The sequence below is a fragment of the Equus caballus genome, chromosome 1, assembly GCF_041296265.1.
Source record: "Equus caballus isolate H_3958 breed thoroughbred chromosome 1, TB-T2T, whole genome shotgun sequence".
In the NCBI taxonomy this organism is placed as follows: Eukaryota; Metazoa; Chordata; class Mammalia; order Perissodactyla; family Equidae; genus Equus; species Equus caballus.
In genome coordinates this window covers 170,730,647-170,744,207 of record NC_091684.1, presented here as the reverse complement: position 1 = coordinate 170,744,207, position 13,561 = coordinate 170,730,647, and the positions used below count along the sequence as shown (strand labels likewise).

Below are 13,561 nucleotides of genomic sequence, written 5' to 3'. Positions count from 1 at the left end.
CCCGTCCTCTTCCTCTCCTGCCGTGCCGCCCCCAGTCTCCCCCCGGGGGCCGGAAAGGGGGCCGGAGCGGGGGGGGTCTGAGCCTTCCCTTCTCTCCCACCACCGCCAACTGAGCCGGGCTGAGCCCCGGGCCGTGGAGTCTCCACAGGTGCCGGCCCAGGGTGCCGTGCCCTTGTAGCCTCCCAGGTGGCCCTCGGGAGCAAGGGTTGGCTCTGCAGCCACAGAGGGTCGCCAGCCTTGAAAGGCCCCATGGGAGGAGACCAGCGGCCAGGGAGCCAGGGCAGAACCTTGGGCCTTCCTCGGATACGCCCCCTGACGGGACGCGGAAGGTGCCGGAGCCTTGGGCCAGCTGCTTGGGTGCTTTGGGGGAAGGGCGGCGGGGAGGTGGGGGGCGAGGGCCGGCAGCTGTGGGTGAGGGTGAGACTCCGCCCCTGCCCCCGCCCCCGGGGCACATTCGACTCTTCCTGCCTCGGGCCTCCCCGAGGGCAGCAGGGCCCTCATCTTGGCGGGTGCAGACACGCGTGTCTCCAGGGCGGGAGGTGGGTGGCGACACGCTCATTCCATGGCATGTCACTTGGACGTGGCTTGCCATGCCTCTCTGGGACCGTGGAAGGCTGAGGGAGCGGTCTCGGGGTGGCGGGCAAATCCCAGGGGGGATCTGCAAGGTTTGTGGAAGCCCTGGAGCCGGGACAAGGGGTCCGAGCCGGACCCGGGTCTGCGCTGCCCCTTTCCCTTGGTCCCTGGTCCTCTGCAGGAAGCCCACAGAACCTCGAGCTGCTCCGCGGAGCCACCGCCTCTGCCAAGGGAATGGCGGTGGGCCGCTGGGCAGAGGAGGGGAGGCGAGCCGCGGGACTGGCGGCGCTGGCTGGGGACGGGTGGGCGTGCTCTCCGGGCCTGGCCCGAGAGCCTTCCCGCATCCCTGGGATGGCAAAAGCCAGGCGGTGGTGGGCAGCTGGGCCGGGTGGCGGGGGCTGGGGGGACGAGTCAAAAGCTGGGCGCGGACCCCGGGGCGGTGGGGACGACGGGGAGTCGGTGGGGCGCGGGGCGCGGCCTGCGGGGGCGCGGCGCGGCGCTTAGAGACCGGGCTCCTTGAGGGGCCTCCGGGGCACCTGGCGCCTGCGCTTGACAGCCGCACGCCCAGACCGTGCCCTTTCGGGCGGCTTCTCCTCCTTCCCTTTCCTCAGCAAGCCCTCCTCCAGCGGACGCGCGCATCCGTTCCGCCAACGCCCCTCTGCCCTCACTCTGTAGCCGGCTCTCTGGCCCCTCGTGGCTGCGCCTGTCCTCCCCGCCTGGAGACAGGGCTGCGGGGAGGGGCGATAGGGCAACAGGTGAGAGCCCCGGGTTGGGGCGCGGGCAAGGGCGCGGAGGCGGGCGCGGGCGGGGCGCCCCCAGGCCTCTCGCAAGTCGCCGGCCAGGGAAGCCCGGCCGCTACCAAGCCCAGGCTTGCGCGCGGCTCTCTTGCCACCAAAGGGGCTTCGACCACCCCGCGTGTGTTGGTCCCCGGGGCGGCCCAGTGTCCTGGGCCCCGTCATTTCCAGGAAAAGCAGTGCCCCACCTTTGGAGGCGTGCACCCTTCGATAGCTCAGCTGGTAGAGCGGAGGACTGTAGCCTGGACTCGTGTGGACATCCTTAGGTCGCTGGTTCGATTCCGGCTCGAAGGAGGTGCCTGACAGCTTTTGCCCCATCCTGCATCAGGAGGGGCGCTAGCGCCCGGCGCCCAGCCCCACCGCTGCTGCCCCTGCCCTTGGGTCCCCCTGCAGCATCGCAATCGCAGCCGCCTCCCTCTCCCAGGCCAAAGCCAGGAAAGCCTCTCCCTTCCACCGACACAGGGACTGGACGGGACGGGACGGGACGGGCCGGGCCGGCCTGCTGCTGCTGTCACTAGGGAGCACACGCCCGCTTGCTGCCCGCACTCCACGCACACACGCACACACACGCACGCACGCACACCCGTGCCCTGTAGCGCATAATCGGTCCCCCTGGCTCCTGCCATATGGGGTGGCCTCCACCACACTCCGCGCCCTTTCTCCTTTTCTTCACCCAGCCCTCCGGCTCCCACTCCCGCTTCCCAGCGCCGCCTCTGCCACCACCCCACCGCTTTGCTCCGTATACCTGCACAGCAAGCTCCCTGCCACACAGGTGGGCCCTGGAGAGCCGTCCACGGCAAGCTCCGGAGGCTGACCAGCATGCACGCTGTCACGCCGTCGCGCTGGGCACCCACGGCCCTGGGGCGTCCTTCTTGAACACTCGGCCTCTCCATCTCTGTCTCCTGCTCCGCCTCCTCCTGGGATGCTGCTCTCACCGTCCCTCTTCTGTCGAGCCCACCCGCAGTCTCTCTAGCTCTCTTGCTCTCTCCATCCTTCTTGCTATGCCCACACCCCCCTGCCCTCCTCTCTGTCTCTCTCTGTCTCTCTGTGTCTCTGGCACTCTTTCTCTGTCTCTCTCTTGATGCGCCCATCAACACGTGCACCTACGGAGACAGAAAACCCTCTCTCCTGCCCCGCTTTACCTAGTCGCGGGACAGAAGCGCCACCCTGAGACACTTCCAGCCATTGCCAACTGCGCAGCTGCCCCGGGGGAGGCTGACTTGGGCAGGAGCGGCAGGCGGCAGGGCCCTTGGTGGGCCTTGAGAGCCGGCTTGGGAACCTCGGCCGGCCGGGTCAGCTTTCCTGTGCATCTGAGGACGGGGCTGCGGCCCCCCGGGCAGCCTCCACTTTCACTCGCCTTCACACCCTTTCCTGTCGCCACGGGAGGGGTTGAGTTCCTTCGGAAAGAGCGGTGACTGATCCCGCTCTGCTGCGTGGTGTCACACCACCTGCCTCGATGCCCCTGCTCCTCCTGACCTGGACAGACAGCCGTGGAAGTCGAGGGAGAGACCGAGAGAGAGAGAGAGCGAGAGGGAGAGGTGGAGGGAGACAGCCAGACAGACCCAGAGACAGAAGGCAACTCTCTGCTCTCTGCCTTGTGGATGGAGCTGGGTTCCAGGGCTGTGGCTGGGCGTGGCGGGCAGTCTGGGCACACGGAAGGCGGCCAGGGAGTGGTCCTTGGTCTCTGCCCTCCTGCGGCAAGGAGACTCCGGAGACCCCACGGACGGCTGGAGCTCCTCAGCGAGAGGACCGCCAGCTGAAGCGAGAGGAAGGCCCTGGGGCCAACCGAGCAGCCTCTCTCGCGCGAGCCCTGAGCCCACAGGTGGCTTTGGGCAACCGGAGCCCGGGCTTCCCCGTCCTCTTCCTCTCCTGCCGTGCCGCCCCCAGTCTCCCCCCGGGGGCCGGAGAGGGGGCCGGAGCGGGGGGGGTCTGAGCCTTCCCTTCTCTCCCACCACCGCCAACTGAGCCGGGCTGAGCCCCGGGCCGTGGAGTCTCCACAGGTGCGGGCCCAGGGTGCCGTGCCCTTGTAGCCTCCCAGGTGGCCCTCGGGAGCAAGGGTTGGCTCTGCAGCCACAGAGGGTCGCCAGCCTTGAAAGGCCCCATGGGAGGAGACCAGCGGCCAGGGAGCCAGGGCAGAACCTTGGGCCTTCCTCGGATACGCCCCCTGACGGGACGCGGAAGGTGCCGGAGCCTTGGGCCAGCTGCTTGGGTGCTTTGGGGGAAGGGCGGCGGGGAGGTGGGGGGCGAGGGCCGGCAGCTGTGGGTGAGGGTGAGACTCCGCCCCTGCCCCCGCCCCCGGGGCACATTCGACTCTTCCTGCCTCGGGCCTCCCCGAGGGCAGCAGGGCCCTCATCTTGGCGGGTGCAGACACGCGTGTCTCCAGGGCGGGAGGTGGGTGGCGACACGCTCATTCCATGGCATGTCACTTGGACGTGGCTTGCCATGCCTCTCTGGGACCGTGGAAGGCTGAGGGAGCGGTCTCGGGGTGGCGGGCAAATCCCAGGGGGGATCTGCAAGGTTTGTGGAAGCCCTGGAGCCGGGACAAGGGGTCCGAGCCGGACCCGGGTCTGCGCTGCCCCTTTCCCTTGGTCCCTGGTCCTCTGCAGGAAGCCCACAGAACCTCGAGCTGCTCCGCGGAGCCACCGCCTCTGCCAAGGGAATGGCGGTGGGCCGCTGGGCAGAGGAGGGGAGGCGAGCCGCGGGACTGGCGGCGCTGGCTGGGGACGGGTGGGCGTGCTCTCCGGGCCTGGCCCGAGAGCCTTCCCGCATCCCTGGGATGGCAAAAGCCAGGCGGTGGTGGGCAGCTGGGCCGGGTGGCGGGGGCTGGGGGGACGAGTCAAAAGCTGGGCGCGGACCCCGGGGCGGTGGGGACGACGGGGAGTCGGTGGGGCGCGGGGCGCGGCCTGCGGGGGCGCGGCGCGGCGCTTAGAGACCGGGCTCCTTGAGGGGCCTCCGGGGCACCTGGCGCCTGCGCTTGACAGCCGCACGCCCAGACCGTGCCCTTTCGGGCGGCTTCTCCTCCTTCCCTTTCCTCAGCAAGCCCTCCTCCAGCGGACGCGCGCATCCGTTCCGCCAACGCCCCTCTGCCCTCACTCTGTAGCCGGCTCTCTGGCCCCTCGTGGCTGCGCCTGTCCTCCCCGCCTGGAGACAGGGCTGCGGGGAGGGGCGATAGGGCAACAGGTGAGAGCCCCGGGTTGGGGCGCGGGCAAGGGCGCGGAGGCGGGCGCGGGCGGGGCGCCCCCAGGCCTCTCGCAAGTCGCCGGCCAGGGAAGCCCGGCCGCTACCAAGCCCAGGCTTGCGCGCGGCTCTCTTGCCACCAAAGGGGCTTCGACCACCCCGCGTGTGTTGGTCCCCGGGGCGGCCCAGTGTCCTGGGCCCCGTCATTTCCAGGAAAAGCAGTGCCCCACCTTTGGAGGCGTGCACCCTTCGATAGCTCAGCTGGTAGAGCGGAGGACTGTAGCCTGGACTCGTGTGGACATCCTTAGGTCGCTGGTTCGATTCCGGCTCGAAGGAGGTGCCTGACAGCTTTTGCCCCATCCTGCATCAGGAGGGGCGCTAGCGCCCGGCGCCCAGCCCCACCGCTGCTGCCCCTGCCCTTGGGTCCCCCTGCAGCATCGCAATCGCAGCCGCCTCCCTCTCCCAGGCCAAAGCCAGGAAAGCCTCTCCCTTCCACCGACACAGGGACTGGACGGGACGGGACGGGACGGGACGGGACGGGCCGGGCCGGCCTGCTGCTGCTGTCACTAGGGAGCACACGCCCGCTTGCTGCCCGCACTCCACGCACACACGCACACACACGCACGCACGCACACCCGTGCCCTGTAGCGCATAATCGGTCCCCCTGGCTCCTGCCATATGGGGTGGCCTCCACCACACTCCGCGCCCTTTCTCCTTTTCTTCACCCAGCCCTCCGGCTCCCACTCCCGCTTCCCAGCGCCGCCTCTGCCACCACCCCACCGCTTTGCTCCGTATACCTGCACAGCAAGCTCCCTGCCACACAGGTGGGCCCTGGAGAGCCGTCCACGGCAAGCTCCGGAGGCTGACCAGCATGCACGCTGTCACGCCGTCGCGCTGGGCACCCACGGCCCTGGGGCGTCCTTCTTGAACACTCGGCCTCTCCATCTCTGTCTCCTGCTCCGCCTCCTCCTGGGATGCTGCTCTCACCGTCCCTCTTCTGTCGAGCCCACCCGCAGTCTCTCTAGCTCTCTTGCTCTCTCCATCCTTCTTGCTATGCCCACACCCCCCTGCCCTCCTCTCTGTCTCTCTCTGTCTCTCTGTGTCTCTGGCACTCTTTCTCTGTCTCTCTCTTGATGCGCCCATCAACACGTGCACCTACGGAGACAGAAAACCCTCTCTCCTGCCCCGCTTTACCTAGTCGCGGGACAGAAGCGCCACCCTGAGACACTTCCAGCCATTGCCAACTGCGCAGCTGCCCCGGGGGAGGCTGACTTGGGCAGGAGCGGCAGGCGGCAGGGCCCTTGGTGGGCCTTGAGAGCCGGCTTGGGAACCTCGGCCGGCCGGGTCAGCTTTCCTGTGCATCTGAGGACGGGGCTGCGGCCCCCCGGGCAGCCTCCACTTTCACTCGCCTTCACACCCTTTCCTGTCGCCACGGGAGGGGTTGAGTTCCTTCGGAAAGAGCGGTGACTGATCCCGCTCTGCTGCGTGGTGTCACACCACCTGCCTCGATGCCCCTGCTCCTCCTGACCTGGACAGACAGCCGTGGAAGTCGAGGGAGAGACCGAGAGAGAGAGAGAGCGAGAGGGAGAGGTGGAGGGAGACAGCCAGACAGACCCAGAGACAGAAGGCAACTCTCTGCTCTCTGCCTTGTGGATGGAGCTGGGTTCCAGGGCTGTGGCTGGGCGTGGCGGGCAGTCTGGGCACACGGAAGGCGGCCAGGGAGTGGTCCTTGGTCTCTGCCCTCCTGCGGCAAGGAGACTCCGGAGACCCCACGGACGGCTGGAGCTCCTCAGCGAGAGGACCGCCAGCTGAAGCGAGAGGAAGGCCCTGGGGCCAACCGAGCAGCCTCTCTGGCGCGAGCCCTGAGCCCACAGGTGGCTTTGGGCAACCGGAGCCCGGGCTTCCCCGTCCTCTTCCTCTCCTGCCGTGCCGCCCCCAGTCTCCCCCCGGGGGCCGGAGAGGGGGCCGGAGGGGGGGGGGTCTGAGCCTTCCCTTCTCTCCCACCACCGCCAACTGAGCCGGGCTGAGCCCCGGGCCGTGGAGTCTCCACAGGTGCGGGCCCAGGGTGCCGTGCCCTTGTAGCCTCCCAGGTGGCCCTCGGGAGCAAGGGTTGGCTCTGCAGCCACAGAGGGTCGCCAGCCTTGAAAGGCCCCATGGGAGGAGACCAGCGGCCAGGGAGCCAGGGCAGAACCTTGGGCCTTCCTCGGATACGCCCCCTGACGGGACGCGGAAGGTGCCGGAGCCTTGGGCCAGCTGCTTGGGTGCTTTGGGGGAAGGGCGGCGGGGAGGTGGGGGGCGAGGGCCGGCAGCTGTGGGTGAGGGTGAGACTCCGCCCCTGCCCCCGCCCCCGGGGCACATTCGACTCTTCCTGCCTCGGGCCTCCCCGAGGGCAGCAGGGCCCTCATCTTGGCGGGTGCAGACACGCGTGTCTCCAGGGCGGGAGGTGGGTGGCGACACGCTCATTCCATGGCATGTCACTTGGACGTGGCTTGCCATGCCTCTCTGGGACCGTGGAAGGCTGAGGGAGCGGTCTCGGGGTGGCGGGCAAATCCCAGGGGGGATCTGCAAGGTTTGTGGAAGCCCTGGAGCCGGGACAAGGGGTCCGAGCCGGACCCGGGTCTGCGCTGCCCCTTTCCCTTGGTCCCTGGTCCTCTGCAGGAAGCCCACAGAACCTCGAGCTGCTCCGCGGAGCCACCGCCTCTGCCAAGGGAATGGCGGTGGGCCGCTGGGCAGAGGAGGGGAGGCGAGCCGCGGGACTGGCGGCGCTGGCTGGGGACGGGTGGGCGTGCTCTCCGGGCCTGGCCCGAGAGCCTTCCCGCATCCCTGGGATGGCAAAAGCCAGGCGGTGGTGGGCAGCTGGGCCGGGTGGCGGGGGCTGGGGGGACGAGTCAAAAGCTGGGCGCGGACCCCGGGGCGGTGGGGACGACGGGGAGTCGGTGGGGCGCGGGGCGCGGCCTGCGGGGGCGCGGCGCGGCGCTTAGAGACCGGGCTCCTTGAGGGGCCTCCGGGGCACCTGGCGCCTGCGCTTGACAGCCGCACGCCCAGACCGTGCCCTTTCGGGCGGCTTCTCCTCCTTCCCTTTCCTCAGCAAGCCCTCCTCCAGCGGACGCGCGCATCCGTTCCGCCAACGCCCCTCTGCCCTCACTCTGTAGCCGGCTCTCTGGCCCCTCGTGGCTGCGCCTGTCCTCCCCGCCTGGAGACAGGGCTGCGGGGAGGGGCGATAGGGCAACAGGTGAGAGCCCCGGGTTGGGGCGCGGGCAAGGGCGCGGAGGCGGGCGCGGGCGGGGCGCCCCCAGGCCTCTCGCAAGTCGCCGGCCAGGGAAGCCCGGCCGCTACCAAGCCCAGGCTTGCGCGCGGCTCTCTTGCCACCAAAGGGGCTTCGACCACCCCGCGTGTGTTGGTCCCCGGGGCGGCCCAGTGTCCTGGGCCCCGTCATTTCCAGGAAAAGCAGTGCCCCACCTTTGGAGGCGTGCACCCTTCGATAGCTCAGCTGGTAGAGCGGAGGACTGTAGCCTGGACTCGTGTGGACATCCTTAGGTCGCTGGTTCGATTCCGGCTCGAAGGAGGTGCCTGACAGCTTTTGCCCCATCCTGCATCAGGAGGGGCGCTAGCGCCCGGCGCCCAGCCCCACCGCTGCTGCCCCTGCCCTTGGGTCCCCCTGCAGCATCGCAATCGCAGCCGCCTCCCTCTCCCAGGCCAAAGCCAGGAAAGCCTCTCCCTTCCACCGACACAGGGACTGGACGGGACGGGACGGGACGGGACGGGACGGGCCGGGCCGGCCTGCTGCTGCTGTCACTAGGGAGCACACGCCCGCTTGCTGCCCGCACTCCACGCACACACGCACACACACGCACGCACGCACACCCGTGCCCTGTAGCGCATAATCGGTCCCCCTGGCTCCTGCCATATGGGGTGGCCTCCACCACACTCCGCGCCCTTTCTCCTTTTCTTCACCCAGCCCTCCGGCTCCCACTCCCGCTTCCCAGCGCCGCCTCTGCCACCACCCCACCGCTTTGCTCCGTATACCTGCACAGCAAGCTCCCTGCCACACAGGTGGGCCCTGGAGAGCCGTCCACGGCAAGCTCCGGAGGCTGACCAGCATGCACGCTGTCACGCCGTCGCGCTGGGCACCCACGGCCCTGGGGCGTCCTTCTTGAACACTCGGCCTCTCCATCTCTGTCTCCTGCTCCGCCTCCTCCTGGGATGCTGCTCTCACCGTCCCTCTTCTGTCGAGCCCACCCGCAGTCTCTCTAGCTCTCTTGCTCTCTCCATCCTTCTTGCTATGCCCACACCCCCCTGCCCTCCTCTCTGTCTCTCTCTGTCTCTCTGTGTCTCTGGCACTCTTTCTCTGTCTCTCTCTTGATGCGCCCATCAACACGTGCACCTACGGAGACAGAAAACCCTCTCTCCTGCCCCGCTTTACCTAGTCGCGGGACAGAAGCGCCACCCTGAGACACTTCCAGCCATTGCCAACTGCGCAGCTGCCCCGGGGGAGGCTGACTTGGGCAGGAGCGGCAGGCGGCAGGGCCCTTGGTGGGCCTTGAGAGCCGGCTTGGGAACCTCGGCCGGCCGGGTCAGCTTTCCTGTGCATCTGAGGACGGGGCTGCGGCCCCCCGGGCAGCCTCCACTTTCACTCGCCTTCACACCCTTTCCTGTCGCCACGGGAGGGGTTGAGTTCCTTCGGAAAGAGCGGTGACTGATCCCGCTCTGCTGCGTGGTGTCACACCACCTGCCTCGATGCCCCTGCTCCTCCTGACCTGGACAGACAGCCGTGGAAGTCGAGGGAGAGACCGAGAGAGAGAGAGAGCGAGAGGGAGAGGTGGAGGGAGACAGCCAGACAGACCCAGAGACAGAAGGCAACTCTCTGCTCTCTGCCTTGTGGATGGAGCTGGGTTCCAGGGCTGTGGCTGGGCGTGGCGGGCAGTCTGGGCACACGGAAGGCGGCCAGGGAGTGGTCCTTGGTCTCTGCCCTCCTGCGGCAAGGAGACTCCGGAGACCCCACGGACGGCTGGAGCTCCTCAGCGAGAGGACCGCCAGCTGAAGCGAGAGGAAGGCCCTGGGGCCAACCGAGCAGCCTCTCTCGCGCGAGCCCTGAGCCCACAGGTGGCTTTGGGCAACCGGAGCCCGGGCTTCCCCGTCCTCTTCCTCTCCTGCCGTGCCGCCCCCAGTCTCCCCCCGGGGGCCGGAGAGGGGGCCGGAGCGGGGGGGGTCTGAGCCTTCCCTTCTCTCCCACCACCGCCAACTGAGCCGGGCTGAGCCCCGGGCCGTGGAGTCTCCACAGGTGCGGGCCCAGGGTGCCGTGCCCTTGTAGCCTCCCAGGTGGCCCTCGGGAGCAAGGGTTGGCTCTGCAGCCACAGAGGGTCGCCAGCCTTGAAAGGCCCCATGGGAGGAGACCAGCGGCCAGGGAGCCAGGGCAGAACCTTGGGCCTTCCTCGGATACGCCCCCTGACGGGACGCGGAAGGTGCCGGAGCCTTGGGCCAGCTGCTTGGGTGCTTTGGGGGAAGGGCGGCGGGGAGGTGGGGGGCGAGGGCCGGCAGCTGTGGGTGAGGGTGAGACTCCGCCCCTGCCCCCGCCCCCGGGGCACATTCGACTCTTCCTGCCTCGGGCCTCCCCGAGGGCAGCAGGGCCCTCATCTTGGCGGGTGCAGACACGCGTGTCTCCAGGGCGGGAGGTGGGTGGCGACACGCTCATTCCATGGCATGTCACTTGGACGTGGCTTGCCATGCCTCTCTGGGACCGTGGAAGGCTGAGGGAGCGGTCTCGGGGTGGCGGGCAAATCCCAGGGGGGATCTGCAAGGTTTGTGGAAGCCCTGGAGCCGGGACAAGGGGTCCGAGCCGGACCCGGGTCTGCGCTGCCCCTTTCCCTTGGTCCCTGGTCCTCTGCAGGAAGCCCACAGAACCTCGAGCTGCTCCGCGGAGCCACCGCCTCTGCCAAGGGAATGGCGGTGGGCCGCTGGGCAGAGGAGGGGAGGCGAGCCGCGGGACTGGCGGCGCTGGCTGGGGACGGGTGGGCGTGCTCTCCGGGCCTGGCCCGAGAGCCTTCCCGCATCCCTGGGATGGCAAAAGCCAGGCGGTGGTGGGCAGCTGGGCCGGGTGGCGGGGGCTGGGGGGACGAGTCAAAAGCTGGGCGCGGACCCCGGGGCGGTGGGGACGACGGGGAGTCGGTGGGGCGCGGGGCGCGGCCTGCGGGGGCGCGGCGCGGCGCTTAGAGACCGGGCTCCTTGAGGGGCCTCCGGGGCACCTGGCGCCTGCGCTTGACAGCCGCACGCCCAGACCGTGCCCTTTCGGGCGGCTTCTCCTCCTTCCCTTTCCTCAGCAAGCCCTCCTCCAGCGGACGCGCGCATCCGTTCCGCCAACGCCCCTCTGCCCTCACTCTGTAGCCGGCTCTCTGGCCCCTCGTGGCTGCGCCTGTCCTCCCCGCCTGGAGACAGGGCTGCGGGGAGGGGCGATAGGGCAACAGGTGAGAGCCCCGGGTTGGGGCGCGGGCAAGGGCGCGGAGGCGGGCGCGGGCGGGGCGCCCCCAGGCCTCTCGCAAGTCGCCGGCCAGGGAAGCCCGGCCGCTACCAAGCCCAGGCTTGCGCGCGGCTCTCTTGCCACCAAAGGGGCTTCGACCACCCCGCGTGTGTTGGTCCCCGGGGCGGCCCAGTGTCCTGGGCCCCGTCATTTCCAGGAAAAGCAGTGCCCCACCTTTGGAGGCGTGCACCCTTCGATAGCTCAGCTGGTAGAGCGGAGGACTGTAGCCTGGACTCGTGTGGACATCCTTAGGTCGCTGGTTCGATTCCGGCTCGAAGGAGGTGCCTGACAGCTTTTGCCCCATCCTGCATCAGGAGGGGCGCTAGCGCCCGGCGCCCAGCCCCACCGCTGCTGCCCCTGCCCTTGGGTCCCCCTGCAGCATCGCAATCGCAGCCGCCTCCCTCTCCCAGGCCAAAGCCAGGAAAGCCTCTCCCTTCCACCGACACAGGGACTGGACGGGACGGGACGGGACGGGACGGGACGGGCCGGGCCGGCCTGCTGCTGCTGTCACTAGGGAGCACACGCCCGCTTGCTGCCCGCACTCCACGCACACACGCACACACACGCACGCACGCACACCCGTGCCCTGTAGCGCATAATCGGTCCCCCTGGCTCCTGCCATATGGGGTGGCCTCCACCACACTCCGCGCCCTTTCTCCTTTTCTTCACCCAGCCCTCCGGCTCCCACTCCCGCTTCCCAGCGCCGCCTCTGCCACCACCCCACCGCTTTGCTCCGTATACCTGCACAGCAAGCTCCCTGCCACACAGGTGGGCCCTGGAGAGCCGTCCACGGCAAGCTCCGGAGGCTGACCAGCATGCACGCTGTCACGCCGTCGCGCTGGGCACCCACGGCCCTGGGGCGTCCTTCTTGAACACTCGGCCTCTCCATCTCTGTCTCCTGCTCCGCCTCCTCCTGGGATGCTGCTCTCACCGTCCCTCTTCTGTCGAGCCCACCCGCAGTCTCTCTAGCTCTCTTGCTCTCTCCATCCTTCTTGCTATGCCCACACCCCCCTGCCCTCCTCTCTGTCTCTCTCTGTCTCTCTGTGTCTCTGGCACTCTTTCTCTGTCTCTCTCTTGATGCGCCCATCAACACGTGCACCTACGGAGACAGAAAACCCTCTCTCCTGCCCCGCTTTACCTAGTCGCGGGACAGAAGCGCCACCCTGAGACACTTCCAGCCATTGCCAACTGCGCAGCTGCCCCGGGGGAGGCTGACTTGGGCAGGAGCGGCAGGCGGCAGGGCCCTTGGTGGGCCTTGAGAGCCGGCTTGGGAACCTCGGCCGGCCGGGTCAGCTTTCCTGTGCATCTGAGGACGGGGCTGCGGCCCCCCGGGCAGCCTCCACTTTCACTCGCCTTCACACCCTTTCCTGTCGCCACGGGAGGGGTTGAGTTCCTTCGGAAAGAGCGGTGACTGATCCCGCTCTGCTGCGTGGTGTCACACCACCTGCCTCGATGCCCCTGCTCCTCCTGACCTGGACAGACAGCCGTGGAAGTCGAGGGAGAGACCGAGAGAGAGAGAGAGCGAGAGGGAGAGGTGGAGGGAGACAGCCAGACAGACCCAGAGACAGAAGGCAACTCTCTGCTCTCTGCCTTGTGGATGGAGCTGGGTTCCAGGGCTGTGGCTGGGCGTGGCGGGCAGTCTGGGCACACGGAAGGCGGCCAGGGAGTGGTCCTTGGTCTCTGCCCTCCTGCGGCAAGGAGACTCCGGAGACCCCACGGACGGCTGGAGCTCCTCAGCGAGAGGACCGCCAGCTGAAGCGAGAGGAAGGCCCTGGGGCCAACCGAGCAGCCTCTCTGGCGCGAGCCCTGAGCCCACAGGTGGCTTTGGGCAACCGGAGCCCGGGCTTCCCCGTCCTCTTCCTCTCCTGCCGTGCCGCCCCCAGTCTCCCCCCGGGGGCCGGAGAGGGGGCCGGAGGGGGGGGGGTCTGAGCCTTCCCTTCTCTCCCACCACCGCCAACTGAGCCGGGCTGAGCCCCGGGCCGTGGAGTCTCCACAGGTGCGGGCCCAGGGTGCCGTGCCCTTGTAGCCTCCCAGGTGGCCCTCGGGAGCAAGGGTTGGCTCTGCAGCCACAGAGGGTCGCCAGCCTTGAAAGGCCCCATGGGAGGAGACCAGCGGCCAGGGAGCCAGGGCAGAACCTTGGGCCTTCCTCGGATACGCCCCCTGACGGGACGCGGAAGGTGCCGGAGCCTTGGGCCAGCTGCTTGGGTGCTTTGGGGGAAGGGCGGCGGGGAGGTGGGGGGCGAGGGCCGGCAGCTGTGGGTGAGGGTGAGACTCCGCCCCTGCCCCCGCCCCCGGGGCACATTCGACTCTTCCTGCCTCGGGCCTCCCCGAGGGCAGCAGGGCCCTCATCTTGGCGGGTGCAGACACGCGTGTCTCCAGGGCGGGAGGTGGGTGGCGACACGCTCATTCCATGGCATGTCACTTGGACGTGGCTTGCCATGCCTCTCTGGGACCGTGGAAGGCTGAGGGAGCGGTCTCGGGGTGGCGGGCAAATCCCAGGGGG

The 13,561-nt window shown here is 69.1% G+C and overlaps 4 non-coding genes across 4 annotated transcripts; all 4 read left to right on the top strand.

Moving 5' to 3' along the window:
- The first annotated feature begins 1,571 nt into the window (after positions 1 to 1,571).
- On the top strand, positions 1,572 to 1,661 carry TRNAY-GUA (transfer RNA tyrosine (anticodon GUA)). Its single transcript is given in 2 exon segments — positions 1,572 to 1,608; positions 1,626 to 1,661. It is a non-coding gene; the product is annotated as a tRNA-Tyr (tRNA).
- Positions 1,662 to 4,790: 3,129 nt separating this feature from the next.
- Positions 4,791 to 4,880, top strand: TRNAY-GUA (transfer RNA tyrosine (anticodon GUA)). The gene is given in 2 exon segments: positions 4,791 to 4,827; positions 4,845 to 4,880. It is a non-coding gene; the product is annotated as a tRNA-Tyr (tRNA).
- A 3,139-nt stretch (positions 4,881 to 8,019) lies between these two features.
- On the top strand, positions 8,020 to 8,109 carry TRNAY-GUA (transfer RNA tyrosine (anticodon GUA)). Its single transcript is given in 2 exon segments — positions 8,020 to 8,056; positions 8,074 to 8,109. It is a non-coding gene; the product is annotated as a tRNA-Tyr (tRNA).
- Positions 8,110 to 11,248: 3,139 nt separating this feature from the next.
- TRNAY-GUA (transfer RNA tyrosine (anticodon GUA)) lies at positions 11,249 to 11,338 on the top strand. The gene is given in 2 exon segments: positions 11,249 to 11,285; positions 11,303 to 11,338. It is a non-coding gene; the product is annotated as a tRNA-Tyr (tRNA).
- Positions 11,339 to 13,561: the final 2,223 nt, after the last annotated feature.